This window comes from Poromitra crassiceps (genome assembly GCF_964638095.1).
Source record: "Poromitra crassiceps genome assembly, chromosome: 5".
NCBI lineage: Eukaryota > Metazoa > Chordata > Actinopteri > Beryciformes > Melamphaidae > Poromitra > Poromitra crassiceps.
The window spans coordinates 63260125-63276469 of NC_139642.1; positions in this window are offsets into that span (position 1 = coordinate 63260125).

Sequence of the window (16345 nt, forward strand, 5' to 3'; positions counted from 1 at the left end):
GTCACAGATCCCCCAAAATTGAATCGATATCGTATCATGGCAGACTTTATGATATCAGCAAATATCGTATTGTTGTCCAAAGTATCTATATATATACACAGTAATATCGTATCGTGATGCAATTTGTGATTTACAGCCCTGATTTGACGAAAGTGGAGTTGAGGTCTTAAAATAATACTGAAAAGGTCTTAAAAGCGATTGAATTTAACTACAGGATTCCTGCATATACCCTGCAAGATCCTAGGTAGAGGAGAAGAGATGAGGAGGTTGGCCTCCTGGGTCCTGGCTGCCTCTCTAGCTCTGGTTAATAATATGAGCAGTCTTCAGGGAGACTGGTGAATGGCTGTTTTATGAGAGGGGCGTCCATCTTATCTCCCTGATAGCCTTCCCTGATCCTCATTAAAGAGCTTCCTGTTCTCCTTCACTTCCTCTCTTCCTTTGTTGTCCTGTTCTCCGGACTTTGGTTTGGACTAACGGTTAGTCCTGGGTTAGTCACTAACCCATCTCTGCTCCAGATTTAAATGAATGCCGTGGCCAGATGGTTTGTTTTAACATAACCACCTGGGAAGTTGCTCGGGAAACGGTTTCAAAGGGCAGGCACTTAAAAAAAGAAACCTGGCAGGTGATTGGATGAAACCATCTGCCTATCACGTCCATCACAGGCTCGCTCTCGCTGTCGTCACAACAAACCCCGCCTGTAGCTGACTCTGCACGCTGATTGGTGCAAACCACTGGTTCAGATTCTAACCAATAGAGTGGAGTCTGGCAAGATGGATTTGTTGTGTGATCGTGATCTCATAATCTTGCCCAAATCTAGCTGCCTCTCAAGGTGACCTCTTTCTTGCTACACACAGAAAAATAGCTGGTTCCTTCTGCGTTCCAGACAACTCAGAGGTCAACATTTTCAGAGGTCAAGATTTTCCGACCTCCTACTGGAAGAAGTACACTGGAACGCCACGCAAAGTCGGAGTTCCTACTTGTAAACTTCCAACCTCCAAGTTGTCTGGAACGCGTCATAGAAGAACCTTCTGATTCTCTCTAAAGCAGTGGTTCTCAAATGGGGGTCCGGGGACCCCCAGGGGTCCGTGGCACTTTGCAAGGGGGTCCGCGAAAAGTTTTCAGGAAAATAAAAATAACAACTTTTTGTTGTTGCAAAAGCTTCATAGTTCAATGAAAATATTTTATGCTTTAAATCTAAAATGGTTAATGGATTACATTCTAATCTAACAAACCTATCAATTAAAATGTCAAGCACGTTACTGTGGAAACAATTTAGCTTAGCCCAAAATCAGAATGAGGAGGTCCCCGGTATATTTTCTATCTTGTAAGGGGTCCTTGGCTGAAAAACATTTGAGAACCTCTGCTCTAAAGAACCTGCCAGACCAAAGCACTCGTTCTCAACATGGGGTCCAGGGACCACCAGGGGCCCTTGAGGAGGTTCCAGGCGTGAATTGTTAAACTTCAGCATTATTTACAATAATTAATGTAACACTTAGTAATAGGCCATATACTTTAGCATAGAGTGGGTATTAGACGTTTATGTTTTCTTGTGTTCAGACATAAGTTTATAGATGTTTGTTATTTACCTTGACAGTTTCGACGCGTCACTCTCGTCTTCTTCAGAAGCAGGGTATGCTGCAGCTGGGTATGACCTGTCTGAACACAAGAAAACATAAACGTTTACCGTAATTATAAATGAAAACATGATGAACATCATTGAACTATATAGAGTGGGTATGCAATATACTGTATCAATTGGCAATGGAAAACCTAGGTACGCTCAAGGAGGATGAATGAACAATGGACAATGATTTTAGTAGAAAACGTGAACACAAATGTATTCACAACAATGAATTTCTTCAATAGAGCTCAACAGGTAAGTATTTATATATATTTTTTTAGTAAAGTGCACTTGTAACCTTGTAAATAAACAAAATAAAATTGGCCAAGAAAGAAAATGTGTGCGTGTCCTTTGTATGTATTCGATCAGTGTGTGTTAATTGTCCATCTACCCGGGTAAGTGTGATTTTGCTCTGGGAAAGGATCTTAGCTGAGTGAGAATGGATGAACGACGAGACGTGTTGAGTTCCCTCCGTTCCCTTGGACAACGATGGAGCACAAGCAGGACGTCACAGCCTCCACGCGTGCTGGCCCACACTCCACTCCACATCGCTCTGTCTCCTCAATCCACTTTCAGGCTATCAAAAAAAACCCTGCATATAACAGTAGTTGTTCTAAATTAAAAATTGTACTGTACAGTATGATATCTTGAATCTAAAATGTAAATGAAATGTTAAAGTAACAAAATGCATAAGCTGTGTAACCCATAGGTGGATGAATTCGCCAATTCAACAACATAGGCCTCTGCACTAGCAGTATAATATAACAACATTAGCAACATTAGCTATACAACATTAAATGGTGAAATCACATACATTACATTCATACATTCAGTCTGTCTCTTGATTGTTTTTTTAGCATTCACAGGAAGAAAATAACATTGCACACTCAATCAGTAGGCATGAAATGTATACAGGCTACAACGGAGCAACGTTAGCATTACCGTTAGCATTAGCTAGGGTGACGCAACACCATGCTTTCAGCTTTAATCAACTCACCTGAGATCAGTTCAGTAACAAAACAAAAGAAATGACGCTGGTGCGCTCAAAAAGTCAAATGGGGATCACTTTCTGATCAACCTGTACAAAGTTAGAAGCTTAGAATAGGTTTTCACCATGTTATCTATCTAGCTGCCACGGAGTTTTGCTGTTGTGATTTGAGAGAAAAGAGAAGAAGAATGAACGTCAAGTAGAGAAGAAGAAATTAGTTGCGGCGCACGTCGGCCTCTACTGGGGACACGACATATACACATAAATGCTGTTTCACTGTTAGTGTAAAACGAATGTGGGGGTTACTTACATTAACACAATTAGAGAATGTAAAGGACTGACTGTTTTGATCATATTGTAACAGGTGGAGTCTGCCATTCCAAGGAGCAACACCTTAACCAGTCAACCAAAGGGACACATTTATGCCATTGCCCATCATCCAATAACTTAAGAATTAAGAGACTTTTAATATCCCTTTGGGGTATTAGGATATTAATAAAGTTTATTATTTGTGGAACCAGAAATGCAATCGCTTATGGCATCACTCTAAAGAACCATTTTCAGCTCGTTTGCTGCTTTATTTTTCAGTGTGTACCTGCCACGAACCAACCCCCTCCATCACGGTTCCATACTTGATCTCTATTTGTATCCCCCCCGTTCTCCCCTCGCAGCCTTTCCGTTCACTTATTTTGATAAATGAGGAATCGAGGCATATGTAGCATAAGGTTTAATGTTGTTAACTGACAATGCATTTCAGGTGATGTTTAGGAGTAACGCAAAATTAATGTAATGTAATGTGAGTAGTGTAAAGAATTACTTGCTCCAGGGAGTAATTAAGTAAGGCATTACTTTTTTAAAGTAATGTGTAATATATTACTTTTTTGAGTAACGACCCCCAACACTGTCCATATAGAAGTTCTTAGAACACTCAGAATTCACTCACAAAATGCAATACGGCATGTTCAAAACCACACATTAAAGACGCGCAGCTGCTATTCCAAAATGACCTGTCGCCTCGAACTGAGTTATCTCATTAACGTAATCGAAATCTACAGATGATTTTTACAGCGCCTAATTGGCGGAAACATTTGCAGGCGCTTGAATAATTCATTTGTGACATTAGAGAGTGCAGAAGCTGGTATTTAACTGCAGCACAACAGTCATTTAGCATCCAGACGAGAATGCTAGAAGCCTTACACAACCCCTGTCATCCATATTGCACCATAGCTCAAAACACTGCAAACATGGCTCTCAGCATCAGGACACGTGTCTTCACTGTGTTTCATCTAGAAGTCTAACTGACTCTCAGCGTCAGGACAAGTGTCTTCACTGTCTCAGCGTCAGGACAAGTGTCTTCACTGTGTTTCATCTAGAAGTCTATTGACTCAAACATGGCTCTCAGCGTCAGGACACGTGTCTTCACTGTGTTTCATCTAGAAGTCTATTGACTCTCACACAGGAGACAAGCTGATGAGATGCTGTCAGCCATGGAGGCATAACACAATGAGTGTGTCTGTCAAAGAATGATGCCCTTTATTCTACTCTGTGTTCTCAGCTGTTTTCTGCACAATCAGATGACTGACAAACAGCTGTGGTGCACCTCAAACACTCCAAACGAGCAGTCGTCAGGTCAATGATAAACGGCCTGCGTTTATATAGAGCTTTTATCCAAAGCACTCTACCATGAATAAATACATTCACCCTTTGGCATCGGGAGCAATTTGGGGTTCAGCATTTTGCCCGAGGACACCTCGACATGCGAACTGGAGGAGGCGGGGATCGAACCACCGACCTCAAACTCCGGAAACGTACAACGCCCACTTTTATCCTGCCGATTGGGTTTCTTCAGTTTGCAGGCTGCTTGTTGAAGGCAGAGCTGAGCTATGAACTGCTCTTCAGAGGTGTGTGTGTGTGTGTGTGCGTGTGTGTGTGTGTGCGTGCATGTGTGTGTCTGTGTGTGTGTGCGTGGGTGTCGTGTGTGTGTGTGTGCGTGTGTGCGTGTGTGTGTGTGTCTGTGTGTGTGTGCGTGTGTGGGTGCGTGCGTGACGTGTGTGCGTGCATGTGTGTGTGTGTGTGTGTGTGTGTGTGTATGTCCAGGAGGACTCATGCCTGCAGGCTTTGTCAGTATGGATTAAGAGCAGAAAGGTCATGCAGTCTCCTCAGTCAGAGCTGAACCAGACTGTATCAAATATGGACTTCATGACAGCTCCTCCTCAATAGTGAAGCCCAAACATCGCCCCCTGGTGGATGGCTGCAGCATCGGTCATGTTAGCAGTAGGGACATGAGCCAAAAAAATTATAATCAAAGTACACGTCTCAGCAATTTTCCCCCAAGGATGGTTTCTGTCATTTAAGATAGTTCTTATCACACTGATGTATGTTCAAACGCTCATTTGTCTTATAGGTTTTTTCCCCAATTAGTTACTTGACGATATAGAAGGGCTGATTGACAGATGGTAAATGGTAAATGGACTGCATTTATATATTTTATCCAAAGTGCTTTACAATGTGCCTACATTCACCCATTCACACACCGGAGGCGGCCAGCTGCCACGCAGGGTGCTGGCACAGCCATCGGGAGCAATTTGGGGTTCAGTGTCTTGCCAATTCGACATGCGGACTGGAGGAGCCGGGGATCGAACCACCAACCTTCTGGTTAGTGGACGATGCGCTCTACCTCCTGAGCCACAGCCGCCCGCTGTGTCAGACGGTGCCGCGTCTATGTGCCGACAGACCGCAGTGCTGACAGTCCGCAAGCAGAACCAGCTGAGTGAGGTGGTGTGCAGCATGTCGGGGGACCAGCTGGAGCTAACCTCTCTCAGCCCCCATGCCTAAACCTAACCTCTCTCAGCCCCCACGCCTAAACCTAACCTCTCCCACTCCCCATGCCTAAACCTAACCTCTCCCACCCCCCATGCCTAAACCTAACCTCCTGCAGACCCTAACCCTAAACCTAACCTCTCCCACCCCCTGCACCTAAACCTAACCTCCCCCAGACCCTAACCCTAAACCTAACCTCTCCCACTCCCCATGCCAAACCTAACCTCTCCCACCCCCCACGCCTAAACCTAACGTTGGCACTGCGGGCGGTTGGCACCCGTGAGACTACGGCACGGCTGAGGGTGCATGCTCAGCCCGACTCTACTGAGCCTCCCGTCACAAATGCAGGGCACTATTTACAGTGACACACAGGGAGGAGGGAGGGGAAGCCGATCTGATTGACATGGTCGGAGCCAATGACAGAGTTTGTAATAAGCCGGGAGCGGACATCCAGCAGCGACTGAAACAGTCGCTCCAATGGGAGAGCAGCTGTAGAGCAGGGGAGGTGTTGGAGCCGTTATAATCTATTGAATTATGTTTTATGTTATGGGTATATGTATGGGGGGAACTGAGTTTAATGTATGGAATATTGAAAGAAAAATGATTTATTGTTTTATATTGGTTGTGCAAAGCAGGCAAAATTATGGTATGGATAAGTATGAATTATGATTGCTGTGGGTCTATTTATGTTTGGCTCCCTCTTTGGGTCAGCTCTGCTATTACAGAGCCAGGTAGGATCCTTTAATTAAGGGGACTAATTTCACCTGGGGAAAAAAGAGAATGCCTGGTGAGACTGGGGAGCGGACACAGTTTTTCTAATGCAAACTATAGACTACTTTGTTGTTTTGAACGCAAAAGCGATAAATTCCTTTGTTAAACGGTAACTTTGACCTGCGGTGGCTTTTTGTTTCTGGATTGTGTGTCGTCAACCCCGCTCAAACAGTGGCTTATTTGTTAAAGCCACTACAGGAGGGTTTATCCCTGTTGCCTGTTTCCGTGGCGCCAGACTCCTCGGACGGAAGGGAGAGGAGGCTGAAGGCAGAGGAGGCTGAAGGGAGAGGAGGCTGAAGGGAGAGGAGGCTGAAGAGAGAGGAGGCTGAAGAGAGAGGAGGCTGAAGGGAGAGGAGGCTGAAGAGAGAGGAGGCTGAAGGGAGAGGAGGCTGAAGGGAGAGGAGGCTGAAGGCAGAGGAGGCTGAAGGGAGAGGAGGCTGAAGGGAGAGGAGGCTGAAGAGAGAGGAGGCTGAAGGGAGAGGAGGCTGAAGGGAGAGGAGGCTGAAGAGAGAGGAGGCTGAAGAGAGAGGAGGCTGAAGGGAGAGGAGGCTGAAGAGAGAGGAGGCTGAAGGGAGAGGAGGCTGAAGGGAGAGGAGGCTGAAGGGAGAGGAGGCTGAAGGGAGAGGAGGCTGAAGGGAGAGGAGTCTGAAGGGAGAGGAGGCTGAAGAGAGAGGAGGCTGAAGAGAGAGGAGGCTGAAGGGAGAGGAGGCTGAAGAGAGAGGAGGCTGAAGGGAGAGGAGGCTGAAGGGAGAGGAGGCTGAAGAGAGAGGAGGCTGAAGGGAGAGGAGGCTGAAGGGAGAGGAGGCTGAAGGGAGAGGAGGCTGAAGGGAGGGGAGGCTGAAGGGAGGGGAGGCTGAAGGGAGAGGAGGCTGAAGGGAGAGGAGGCTGAAGGGAGAGGAGGCTGAAGAGAGAGGAGGCTGAAGGGAGAGGAGGCTGAAGAGAGAGGAGTCTGGCCAGAGAGACTAGTACAGGTGTGACTCACAATTGTTTGTAAGATGACCTGATGAAGAGCTGAGGCTCTTTGGAGCGGGTTCTATTATTTCTCACTACAGCATGCCATGTTAGCCAGTCTATATGTGGGTTCTATTATTTCTCACTACAGCATGCCATGTTAGCCAGTCTATATGCGGGTTCTATTATTTCTCACTACAACATGCCATGTTAGCCAGTCTATATGTGGGTTCTATTATTTCTCACTACAACATGCCATGTTAGCCAGTCTATATGTGGGTTCTATTATTTCTCACTACAGCATGCCATGTTAGCCAGTCTATATGTGGGTTCTATTATTTCTCACTACAACATGCCATGTTAGCCAGTCTATAAGCGGGTTCTATTATTTCTCACTACAACATGCCATGTTAGCCAGTCTATATGTGGGTTCTATTATTTCTCACTACAACATGCCATGTTAGCCAGTCTATATGTGGGTTCTATTATTTCTCACTACAACATGCCATGTTAGCCAGTCTATATGCGGGTTCTATTATTTCTCACTACAGCATGCCATGTTAGCCAGTCTATATGTGGGTTCTATTATTTCTCACTACAACATGCCATGTTAGCCAGTCTATATGCGGGTTCTATTATTTCTCACTACAGCATGCCATGTTAGCCAGTCTATATGCGGCTTCTATTATTTCTCACTACAACATGCCATGTTAGCCAGTCTATATGTGTGTGATACTTTTTTTTTGATGATGGCGAAGGCTAGAGGGCACCTTTCTCTGCCTCTGATTGGCCTGATGACGACGACGACATGACCCGCCCTCTCAGCCTCTGATTGGTCTAGTGTTCATCCAATCACAACGAGCCTCGCTGGGTCCCAGGAAGTGAGGCTGTCATCGTTAAAGAGGCGGTGAAAAGGAGGTGCGTATTTAACGTTAAACATGTGGTGCTGGTGCAGTTGCAACAAAGAGAATGAGCAAACGCTGGTGACTTTGGTCAGGTTTGAGAGTGTCTGTCTGTCTACTCAGTGCCAAATATGACTGTCGGTGCCGGGGTCAGACCTGCCTCCCTTGTAGCCCTCATTGTCCCTGTGAAACTTTTCCAATTTCTTGCGTTTCAAAAAAACTGCAATTTGTCAATGTCCTCCTTCATTTTATTGTCAAGGGAAGTTTCTGATCTGCTGAGGCCACACGTTCAATGTCAGCTTTGATTGTGTCAATCTCTGCACTAAGAGCCTCTTTCTGTTTTTTGGATCCTGTAATCAATAGTAGGATCAGATCAAGTGAACTTTAAAATTGCTTCCCATTTCTGTTTGAAATCTGGGTTGTCTTGGCCAAAGGATGGAAACTTTTTTATTCTCAACCCTCTCACAAATACATTTCAATCAGAGGTCACTATTCCTTTGATGACAGTGATTTATTAACATGAGCAATGATTTATGTACATGTGATCAATGATTATGAATGTTGCAGCAGCACTGACATGACAGCAGATAGAGTCTGAGAAGGGAACAGCTCTTAAAGGTAAAGCTGCGATTGGCTGAATGGGAAGGATGTGGCCAGCTGTGATTGGATTAGAAAAAACATCCTACGCCCCCTTAATCAGGTAGATGCAGGGCACCTGAAGGAGAGGGGGAAATGAGTAAGTGAGAAAAGGTGACTCTTCCTGAAACTTTGTCTTCAACTTCACTTGTGTAATGTGCTATTGAATGACAATTCCAACGTTGTCTTAAAACAAGTCAGATTAAACAATTAATTAAAACAATCTATTATAATATCCCACCATCTACGTTAACATTTTAAAAGCTGAAACGCTCCTCTTTATTGCAGACTGTGCTACAAACTGTTCAGAAAAGCATACGGCGCAGCATCAGGGGAAGAACTGTTGAGGGATCTTGGACAAATCCTTGATGATTACAACGCAGATCAAGTGGGTGTCTGTTAGGATGTGCAAAACAACTGACAATCAGTTGGTAATTGCCATATGCACTCCAATGATGAAGAGGGTCCCGGCCAGCCTAGGAGAGAGCAGTGAGATGGTATTTGTGGACTCTTCAGGCAATTGTGACCGCCACAATCACCGCCTTTTACTTCTCCTCACCCATTCCTCAGCTGGCGGTTTGCCTTTGGGTGTCTTTATCACCACATCTGACTGCATGCTCGCTCTCCTTTTCATTGCTTTGTTTGAACAGACGAGGGACGTCACAGACACGGAGGATGAAAATGGTGAAATTACTCAAATTAGCGTGGAGGATGCCCCCTCAACTTACAAATCAATCGCAAAAAAATATTGTAAAAATATCGTATCGTTATCGTTATCATGAACCCAATATCGTGTATCGTATTGTATCGTGAACTGAGTGTATCGTGACACCCCTACCGACCACTGCTCTTTTTTTTGGGTAAAATATTTAGGCCCAGGAGAAACCGACTGGTGATGCAAACTTCGAGAACTTCAAACTGTGGTTGAATGCCGCCCACAATTGTTCTTTAGTTTACTTTTACAGTAGTTATTTTTATATTATTTCAAAAATGTTTTATTCAGCTTTCATACAGGAACACCAGACAGATTCAGCCAGTGTTTATATTCACTTCAAACCAACATGCAAGTGTTTTTGTTTACTATTTCGTTTGAGTTTTATCAGTATTTAAGATTTGAATATATATTTTACCTTTGGTTTCATTGGTTGTGTGATTACGTGTGATTTAACTTTTTATCAATGGTTTTATATTGTTGCATGTTTGCATGTGTTGTTACTATTCCATTTGGTATTATCAGTATTTATGATTATAATAGATATTTTCCTTTTGGTTTTTATTGGTTATGATGTGTGATTGAGTGTGATTTTACTTTTTATCAATGGTTTTATGTTGCATGTTTTTGTAGATTGTGGTTTTACTTTGTTGTTGGGGACTGGAACAGTGATTAGAAACAGCTGCTTGTTATTAACTGAACAGGGAAAAATGAAGCTGTGTTGAAAAAGCGTATTTATTGTATTTTATATTTCTCATTTTAGAGTCAGCCAGTTAAATATGTCTGCTCTATTGCTGAAGCTTTGGCTAAAAGCCATTGAATTTTACAATCATCTTTTTAAAATAAAGATGTTTTGAAAAGGCTATTGTGTGTTAAAAGCTAAATGTGTGTTAGAAAGTTTTAAGAGCTGTGCCTTTTGTCTGGGTAAAAGAAGTGAACTTAAAACTGAACTTTTGGGGAACTGCTGCAGTGTGTAAAAACATCGTCATTGGCAGCATTGAGTTGAAACTGAGTTCAAACCTGACCTCCAAACAAAGTCGATGAAACGATGACAGCCTCACGTCGCTGTGGGACCCAGCAAGCTCCGATGACAGCGTCTCCCAGCGAGGCTCGTTGTGATTGGATGAATGCTAGGCCAATCAGAGGCCGAGAGGGCGGGTCATGTCGTCGCCATCAGGCCAATCAGAGGCAGAGAAGGTGCCTCTAGCCTTCGCCGTCATGCAAAAAGAAATATCGCGTCCTGTGTAGTGGGCTTGATCCCTGCACACATGCACGCCCGCCCGCATGCACACCAACATGCACGCGCACACACACACACACACGCACGCACACACACACACACACACACACTTAACAATCCACCTGGGCGTGAAAGGTGGGATGGGTTGCCATGGGAACAAAGTTGATGTTGCCCTGTGTGTCAGCAGGTAAATATTAAAAATAAATGACCTGTTTTCTCATCACCTTCCTCATTAGGACCACACACACACATGCGCACACACACGCACACAAACACACACACCTATATGCACACACACACCTATACGCATGTGCATACACACACACCTATACACACGTGCACACACACACACACACACACCAATACGCACACACACAAACACACAGACACACACACCTATACACATGTGCGTACACACACACACACACACACACAGACCTATACACATGTGCATACACACACACGCTGAAATATTGCTCTCAATGTCAGTGTAATTAACCCCACCTGATTCATCATTGCCACCAATAGCCTATACATGATAGAGATGCTGCAAGTCTCTCGTGTGTGTTTTGTGAGTGTGTGTGTGTGTGTGTGTGTTGTGTGTGTGCGTTGTGTGTGTGTGTGTGTGTGTGTGTGTGTGTGTGTGTGTTGTGTGCGTTGTGTGTGTGTGTGTGTGTGTGTGTGTGTGTGTTGTGTGTGTGTGTGTGTGTGCGTGTGTGTGTGTGTTGTGTGCGTTGTGTGTGTGTGTGTGTGTGTGTGTGTGTGTGTGTGTGTGTGTGTGTGTGTGTTTATGCTGGTGTGAAAGGTTACAGCAGAGGCCTGCAGCTGGCTTCAGATGGATGGGGGGGGGGGGGGGCAATATGGAAGAAGCCTGGAAACTGAAAAGAGAGAAGTGTTTGAAGGGCAATGGATGTGGGTCTTTAGCAGGTGTGTGCTTGTGTGTGTGTGTGTGTGTGTGTGTGTGTGTGTGTGTGTGTGTGTGTGCGCGTGCGTGCATGCGTGTGTGTGTGTGAACTGTATTAAATGAGTTGGGGGCGGGGCTTTTTGGCAGGTGGTAATGGAGACCAGAAGGGCTGGGCTCGCCTTCAGCTTCTCAAGGACAAAGCAGAGATTAACGACAGCACGCACACACACACACACACACACACACGCACACGCACACGCACACACCTCAGATCACACCCTCTGAGGTGTACAGCCTCATCACATAAATGATATCAGTGTGTGTGTGTGTGTGTGCATGTGTGTGTGTGTGTGTGCGCGTGTGTGTGCATGTGTGTGCCTGTGTGTGCATGTGTGTGCGTGTGCGTGTGTGTGCGTGAGTGTGTGTGTGAGTGTGTGTGTGTGTGTGTGTGTGTGTGCGTGTGCGTGTGTGTGTTGGTGGTAGGGATGTCACGATACTAGAATTTCTACTTCGATACCGATACCGAGGAAAATATCGATACTCGATACCATTTTCGATACCACGCGGCGGGATGACAACAACAAATCAAAAAATAAACAAGGACAGATGGACAGACAGATGCACGCTTCTCCATAATCTAGGCCTGATAAAACTCATTACAAACTTTGACCTTACACATCAGATCACACCTGCTCTAGTGATCAGAATCAGAATGATCAGTGATCAGAATACTTTGCACTCATTGAAGCAAAAGATATCCACCAATGACCGGGAGGGAGAAATCAGTGGTATGTTTGATTTCACATTTACATTTAAGAAAAAGCACTGCTGGTATTGATACGGTTGCAAATGAGTATTGTATCCGTTTCAAATTTTTAGTATTCATACTTATCGATACTCTCGATACCTGTTGCTAATGAGTATTGTATCCGTTTCAAATTTTTAGTATTGACTTTTATCGATACTATCGGTACTTTTGACAACCCTAGTTGGTGGGTTATTTAATGTATTATATTATGCTTTCAGAGACTGGCATCCAATCACTCTGTCAGTTTGCTCTTGTGTGTAGTAGTAGTGGGTTAGGGGAGGTGGCTGGTCAGTTTGCTCTTGTGTGTAGTAGTAGTAGTAGTAGTAGTGGGTTAGGGGAGGTGGCTGCACACTCACCTCAAACACCTCAGGATCCCCCAGTCACACCTGCTTAACTCATTGAGTGCCAATGACGACAGTTGTCGTCAATTTGAATACTAACGTAGAGTGCCAAAGATGACGATTGTCGTCAATTGCCTTTTTTGACGGTGGGACGTGGATCAAAGCCTTATGTATGTCCTGTACAAATATTGTAGCTATTGAAGCTGTATAACCTATTTTACGGACTCATCAGGTGGCGACAGTGCTCTCCAGATTAGAGAAATGTCCGAAATATAGCCTGAAAAAGCCCCCTGATCAAAGAGAAAGCACTCATGCTGCAGCCCAGAGCCATGTAGATTGCTCTGGCTGCAACTGACGGTGCCTGGCAACAGCAGTCAATCCGCGCACACAACTGAGCTCCTCTGCCTCTGTCTGTCTGTCTGCATAGTTTCTTCACACGATTAGCCGCCAGAAAGGCAGCACCCGACGCCGAAGTGCCAACCCTTTCCCTGCAGTCCGGCAGCGCGACAAGGAAATGCTCCTTGTCGCGCTGCCTGGGAGGCGGCGCACAAAAAGCACTGGGTATAGACGCTGGGTGCGTGAGGCTGTGTGTTACTAGTGTGGGGAGGAGTTTGTAGCTGAGGGGGGGAGAGGGGGGTGGGGCACCCAGGGCAGCACACAACTACACCACGTCACTACATCAGAAAATATTAGCTAGAGTCAGTGAATGTGCTTGAAATGCTGCATTTCACAAAAGGCTGAATATCTCAGCTTCTAGATAGAAATGCCTGTATTTGCTGTTTTTGACCTATCTTCTCCAGCTGATAACTAAAGAACGGAAAATGGTATCAATAAACTTTTTTTTGCTGATGATACAATAGAGTCTCCTTGTTCTTTTTGCGTGTTCGGTGTTTACATAGTAATATCACACAATATTCTGTGGGCCTCGAGAAATCACTGAAAACGCTCTGAAACTCTGGCACTGGGAGCGTCCGTTCTCCAAAAGTGGCTGGCACTCAATGAGTTAATGTGGCCACGTAAAGAGACGTCTGTGGGGGGTTTGATCTGTACTTCTCTGATGTCATAATTAGGGCTGCACGATTAATCGTATTTTCATCGTCATCGCGATATGAAAATGCGCGATGAACACATCGCAAAAGTCATGTGTTATCGGAAAAAGTGCACCTGAACGCAACATGCAAGATACCGGCTGAATAAGTGTCCAAATGTTCATGTCATTATGGCCAATACTCCACTTCTGTTATCACATTTCAGTCTGGAATATGGAATATCTTTCAATAATCGTTATGACTAAAAGGCTAAAAGTAATCTCATGTGTAAGAAATGACTGTTCTACATTGAAGTAAAAATGTAAATAATTAACTTGTTGGTTTGGGATTTTTTTTAGCTTCAAGAGTGCATTTTTGTTCGTATGACCCTCAACACAGGCTTTGAGAATCCCGGGCCACTTACTGATACTTATGCTTAAATTAACACACTCGTATTGCAAAATGAATTTAGGCCCTCACTGTAATACTTCAGAAGTTGAATTTGAAGTTCAGCATTAATACATTTGTCATTTTTTGTCTTAGATTTACCTTTGTGTGTTATTGCAATATAAAACTACATAATTGAGAATCGATTCTAGATTCTGGAATCGAGAATCGTTGGAATCGAGAATCGATTCTGGAATCGGATCGTGACCCCAGGAATCGGAATCGGATCGGATCGTGGCTTAGCCGGATCGGAGCAGCTCTACCCATTAATATTTTTGTTTATAGCATTTTTTTATTTATCGCAGGTCATATCGTCATCGCAATATTGAAGTGTTATCGCACATCGCAGCTTTTCCTCATATCGTGCAGCCCTAGTCATAATACTACTTTGGCTCGGTTTGGTGGGGTATTATCCTTCAAAGTTAAGTTTGAACTTCCTTCGGATGCAACCTGTCATCCCTTCACGATCTGCACACCGCCAGGACCAGAGATGTAGGAGGACCAGGACCAGGGATGTAGGAGGACCAGGACCAGAGATGTAGGAGGACCAGGACCAGGGATGTAGGAGGATGTCCAGGAGCAGCGTGATGATGCACCAACGTGCAGAGGGACCTTTGGCAGTGGTCCACAGACAAACTGCTACATATTTATACATAGTTATCAGTAGTTCATGGTTTCTGTCTGCAACATCTCATCAGAGTCCAATGTTTATTCATGACGCCGCATGGTGACGTTAGTTCACATAGGCGCCTACACCATGAGGCAAATTAGGCAGAACATACACACTGGTTCACCCACCTGTAAGTCTGCATCTGAACTCATCGCCCATACTGGACAATTTCAAACACGTCACGTTCCCTACCCATGTCAAAGACCACATCCTTGACCTCGTCTGCTCTGTCAATCTACGGGTTCTCAACATCCACCAGATGATCCATCAGATCATCATCTCATCCAGTTCACAGTTTCAAACCCCAACCCCACGTCCTCAACTCCACCGAGAAATAACCTTCCGCAACACACAATCACTCAACGTCCTCTAGCGTTCAGAAGTGCTCTCCAATGCTGTCACCCTGGACCCAGCGCCCACCTTACCTGATGATCTCACCAATATCCTCAACACCTCAACTATCTGCCTCCCTCAACTCACTCGCCCCCACAAAACAGTCTCCTTCAACACCTCTGCACCCTGATTCACACCCCAGCTCCGCAAACTCAAACAGACTGGCCGCCAACTGCAACGACTGCAAGAAAACTTCACTCACTGTCCACCATGAAGCTTACAAAGACCACCTCTCCACCTATAAAGAAGCCCTCACTGTCGACAAGTCTGCATACTTCTCCCATGCAGAAGTGACCCCATGCAGCCGTAATCCAAAAACCCTCTTCTCCACTGTCAACAAGCCCCATACAGCCGCCCTCTCCACCTCCACACCCGAACAATGCAACTCTTTCCTTCAATTTTTCAGACAAAATCACCACTATCTACAAATCATTGTCCCCTCTGTCTGACCCAGCAGCCCCTACCTCGGCCCCTCTCCTCTCCATCCCTCTTGACCTTCCTACCCCTCTCCCCCACCTCTCTCCTGGTTCACTCCAGTTACCCCCTCCACCATCTCCAAACACATCAGCTCATCCAAACCCACAAACCTGCTCCCTCGGACCCCTCCCCGACCCCTGCCTTCCTGTCCTCTGCCCCTACCCCACCAACCTCTTCATCTCCTCACTGTCCCACGGCACTGTCTCCTCTGCTTTCAAAACTGCTGCTGCTGTCATTCCGATCCTCAAGAAATTACTTTTTTTCTCAGTGAGCAGCAGACTCACAAGATCTGTTGCATTAGGCAACCTTACTCTACCTCTGAGGAAAAGTCCCTTTGGCCAGTCAGTCTTCTCGGCGAGAGCTGCCTATTTCTGGAACTCCATACCGTCACACATTTGCAATATCAATACAAATCTTTCAAACACACTGAAAACCTGGTTAAACGATAATCAGGTGTGTGAACACAACCAAGCCCTTGTCTGTCTGCTTGCCTGTCTGCATGTTGCTTAATTGTGCATGTCGCATAATTATGACTGTTTCTCTTGACATAGGCTACTGTTTTGTTTTTCTCCTGTTGTCATGATGCTGCATGAGCAATCTGGGAACCCAGAGTCTATTTTGATTTGAAAAATAGAC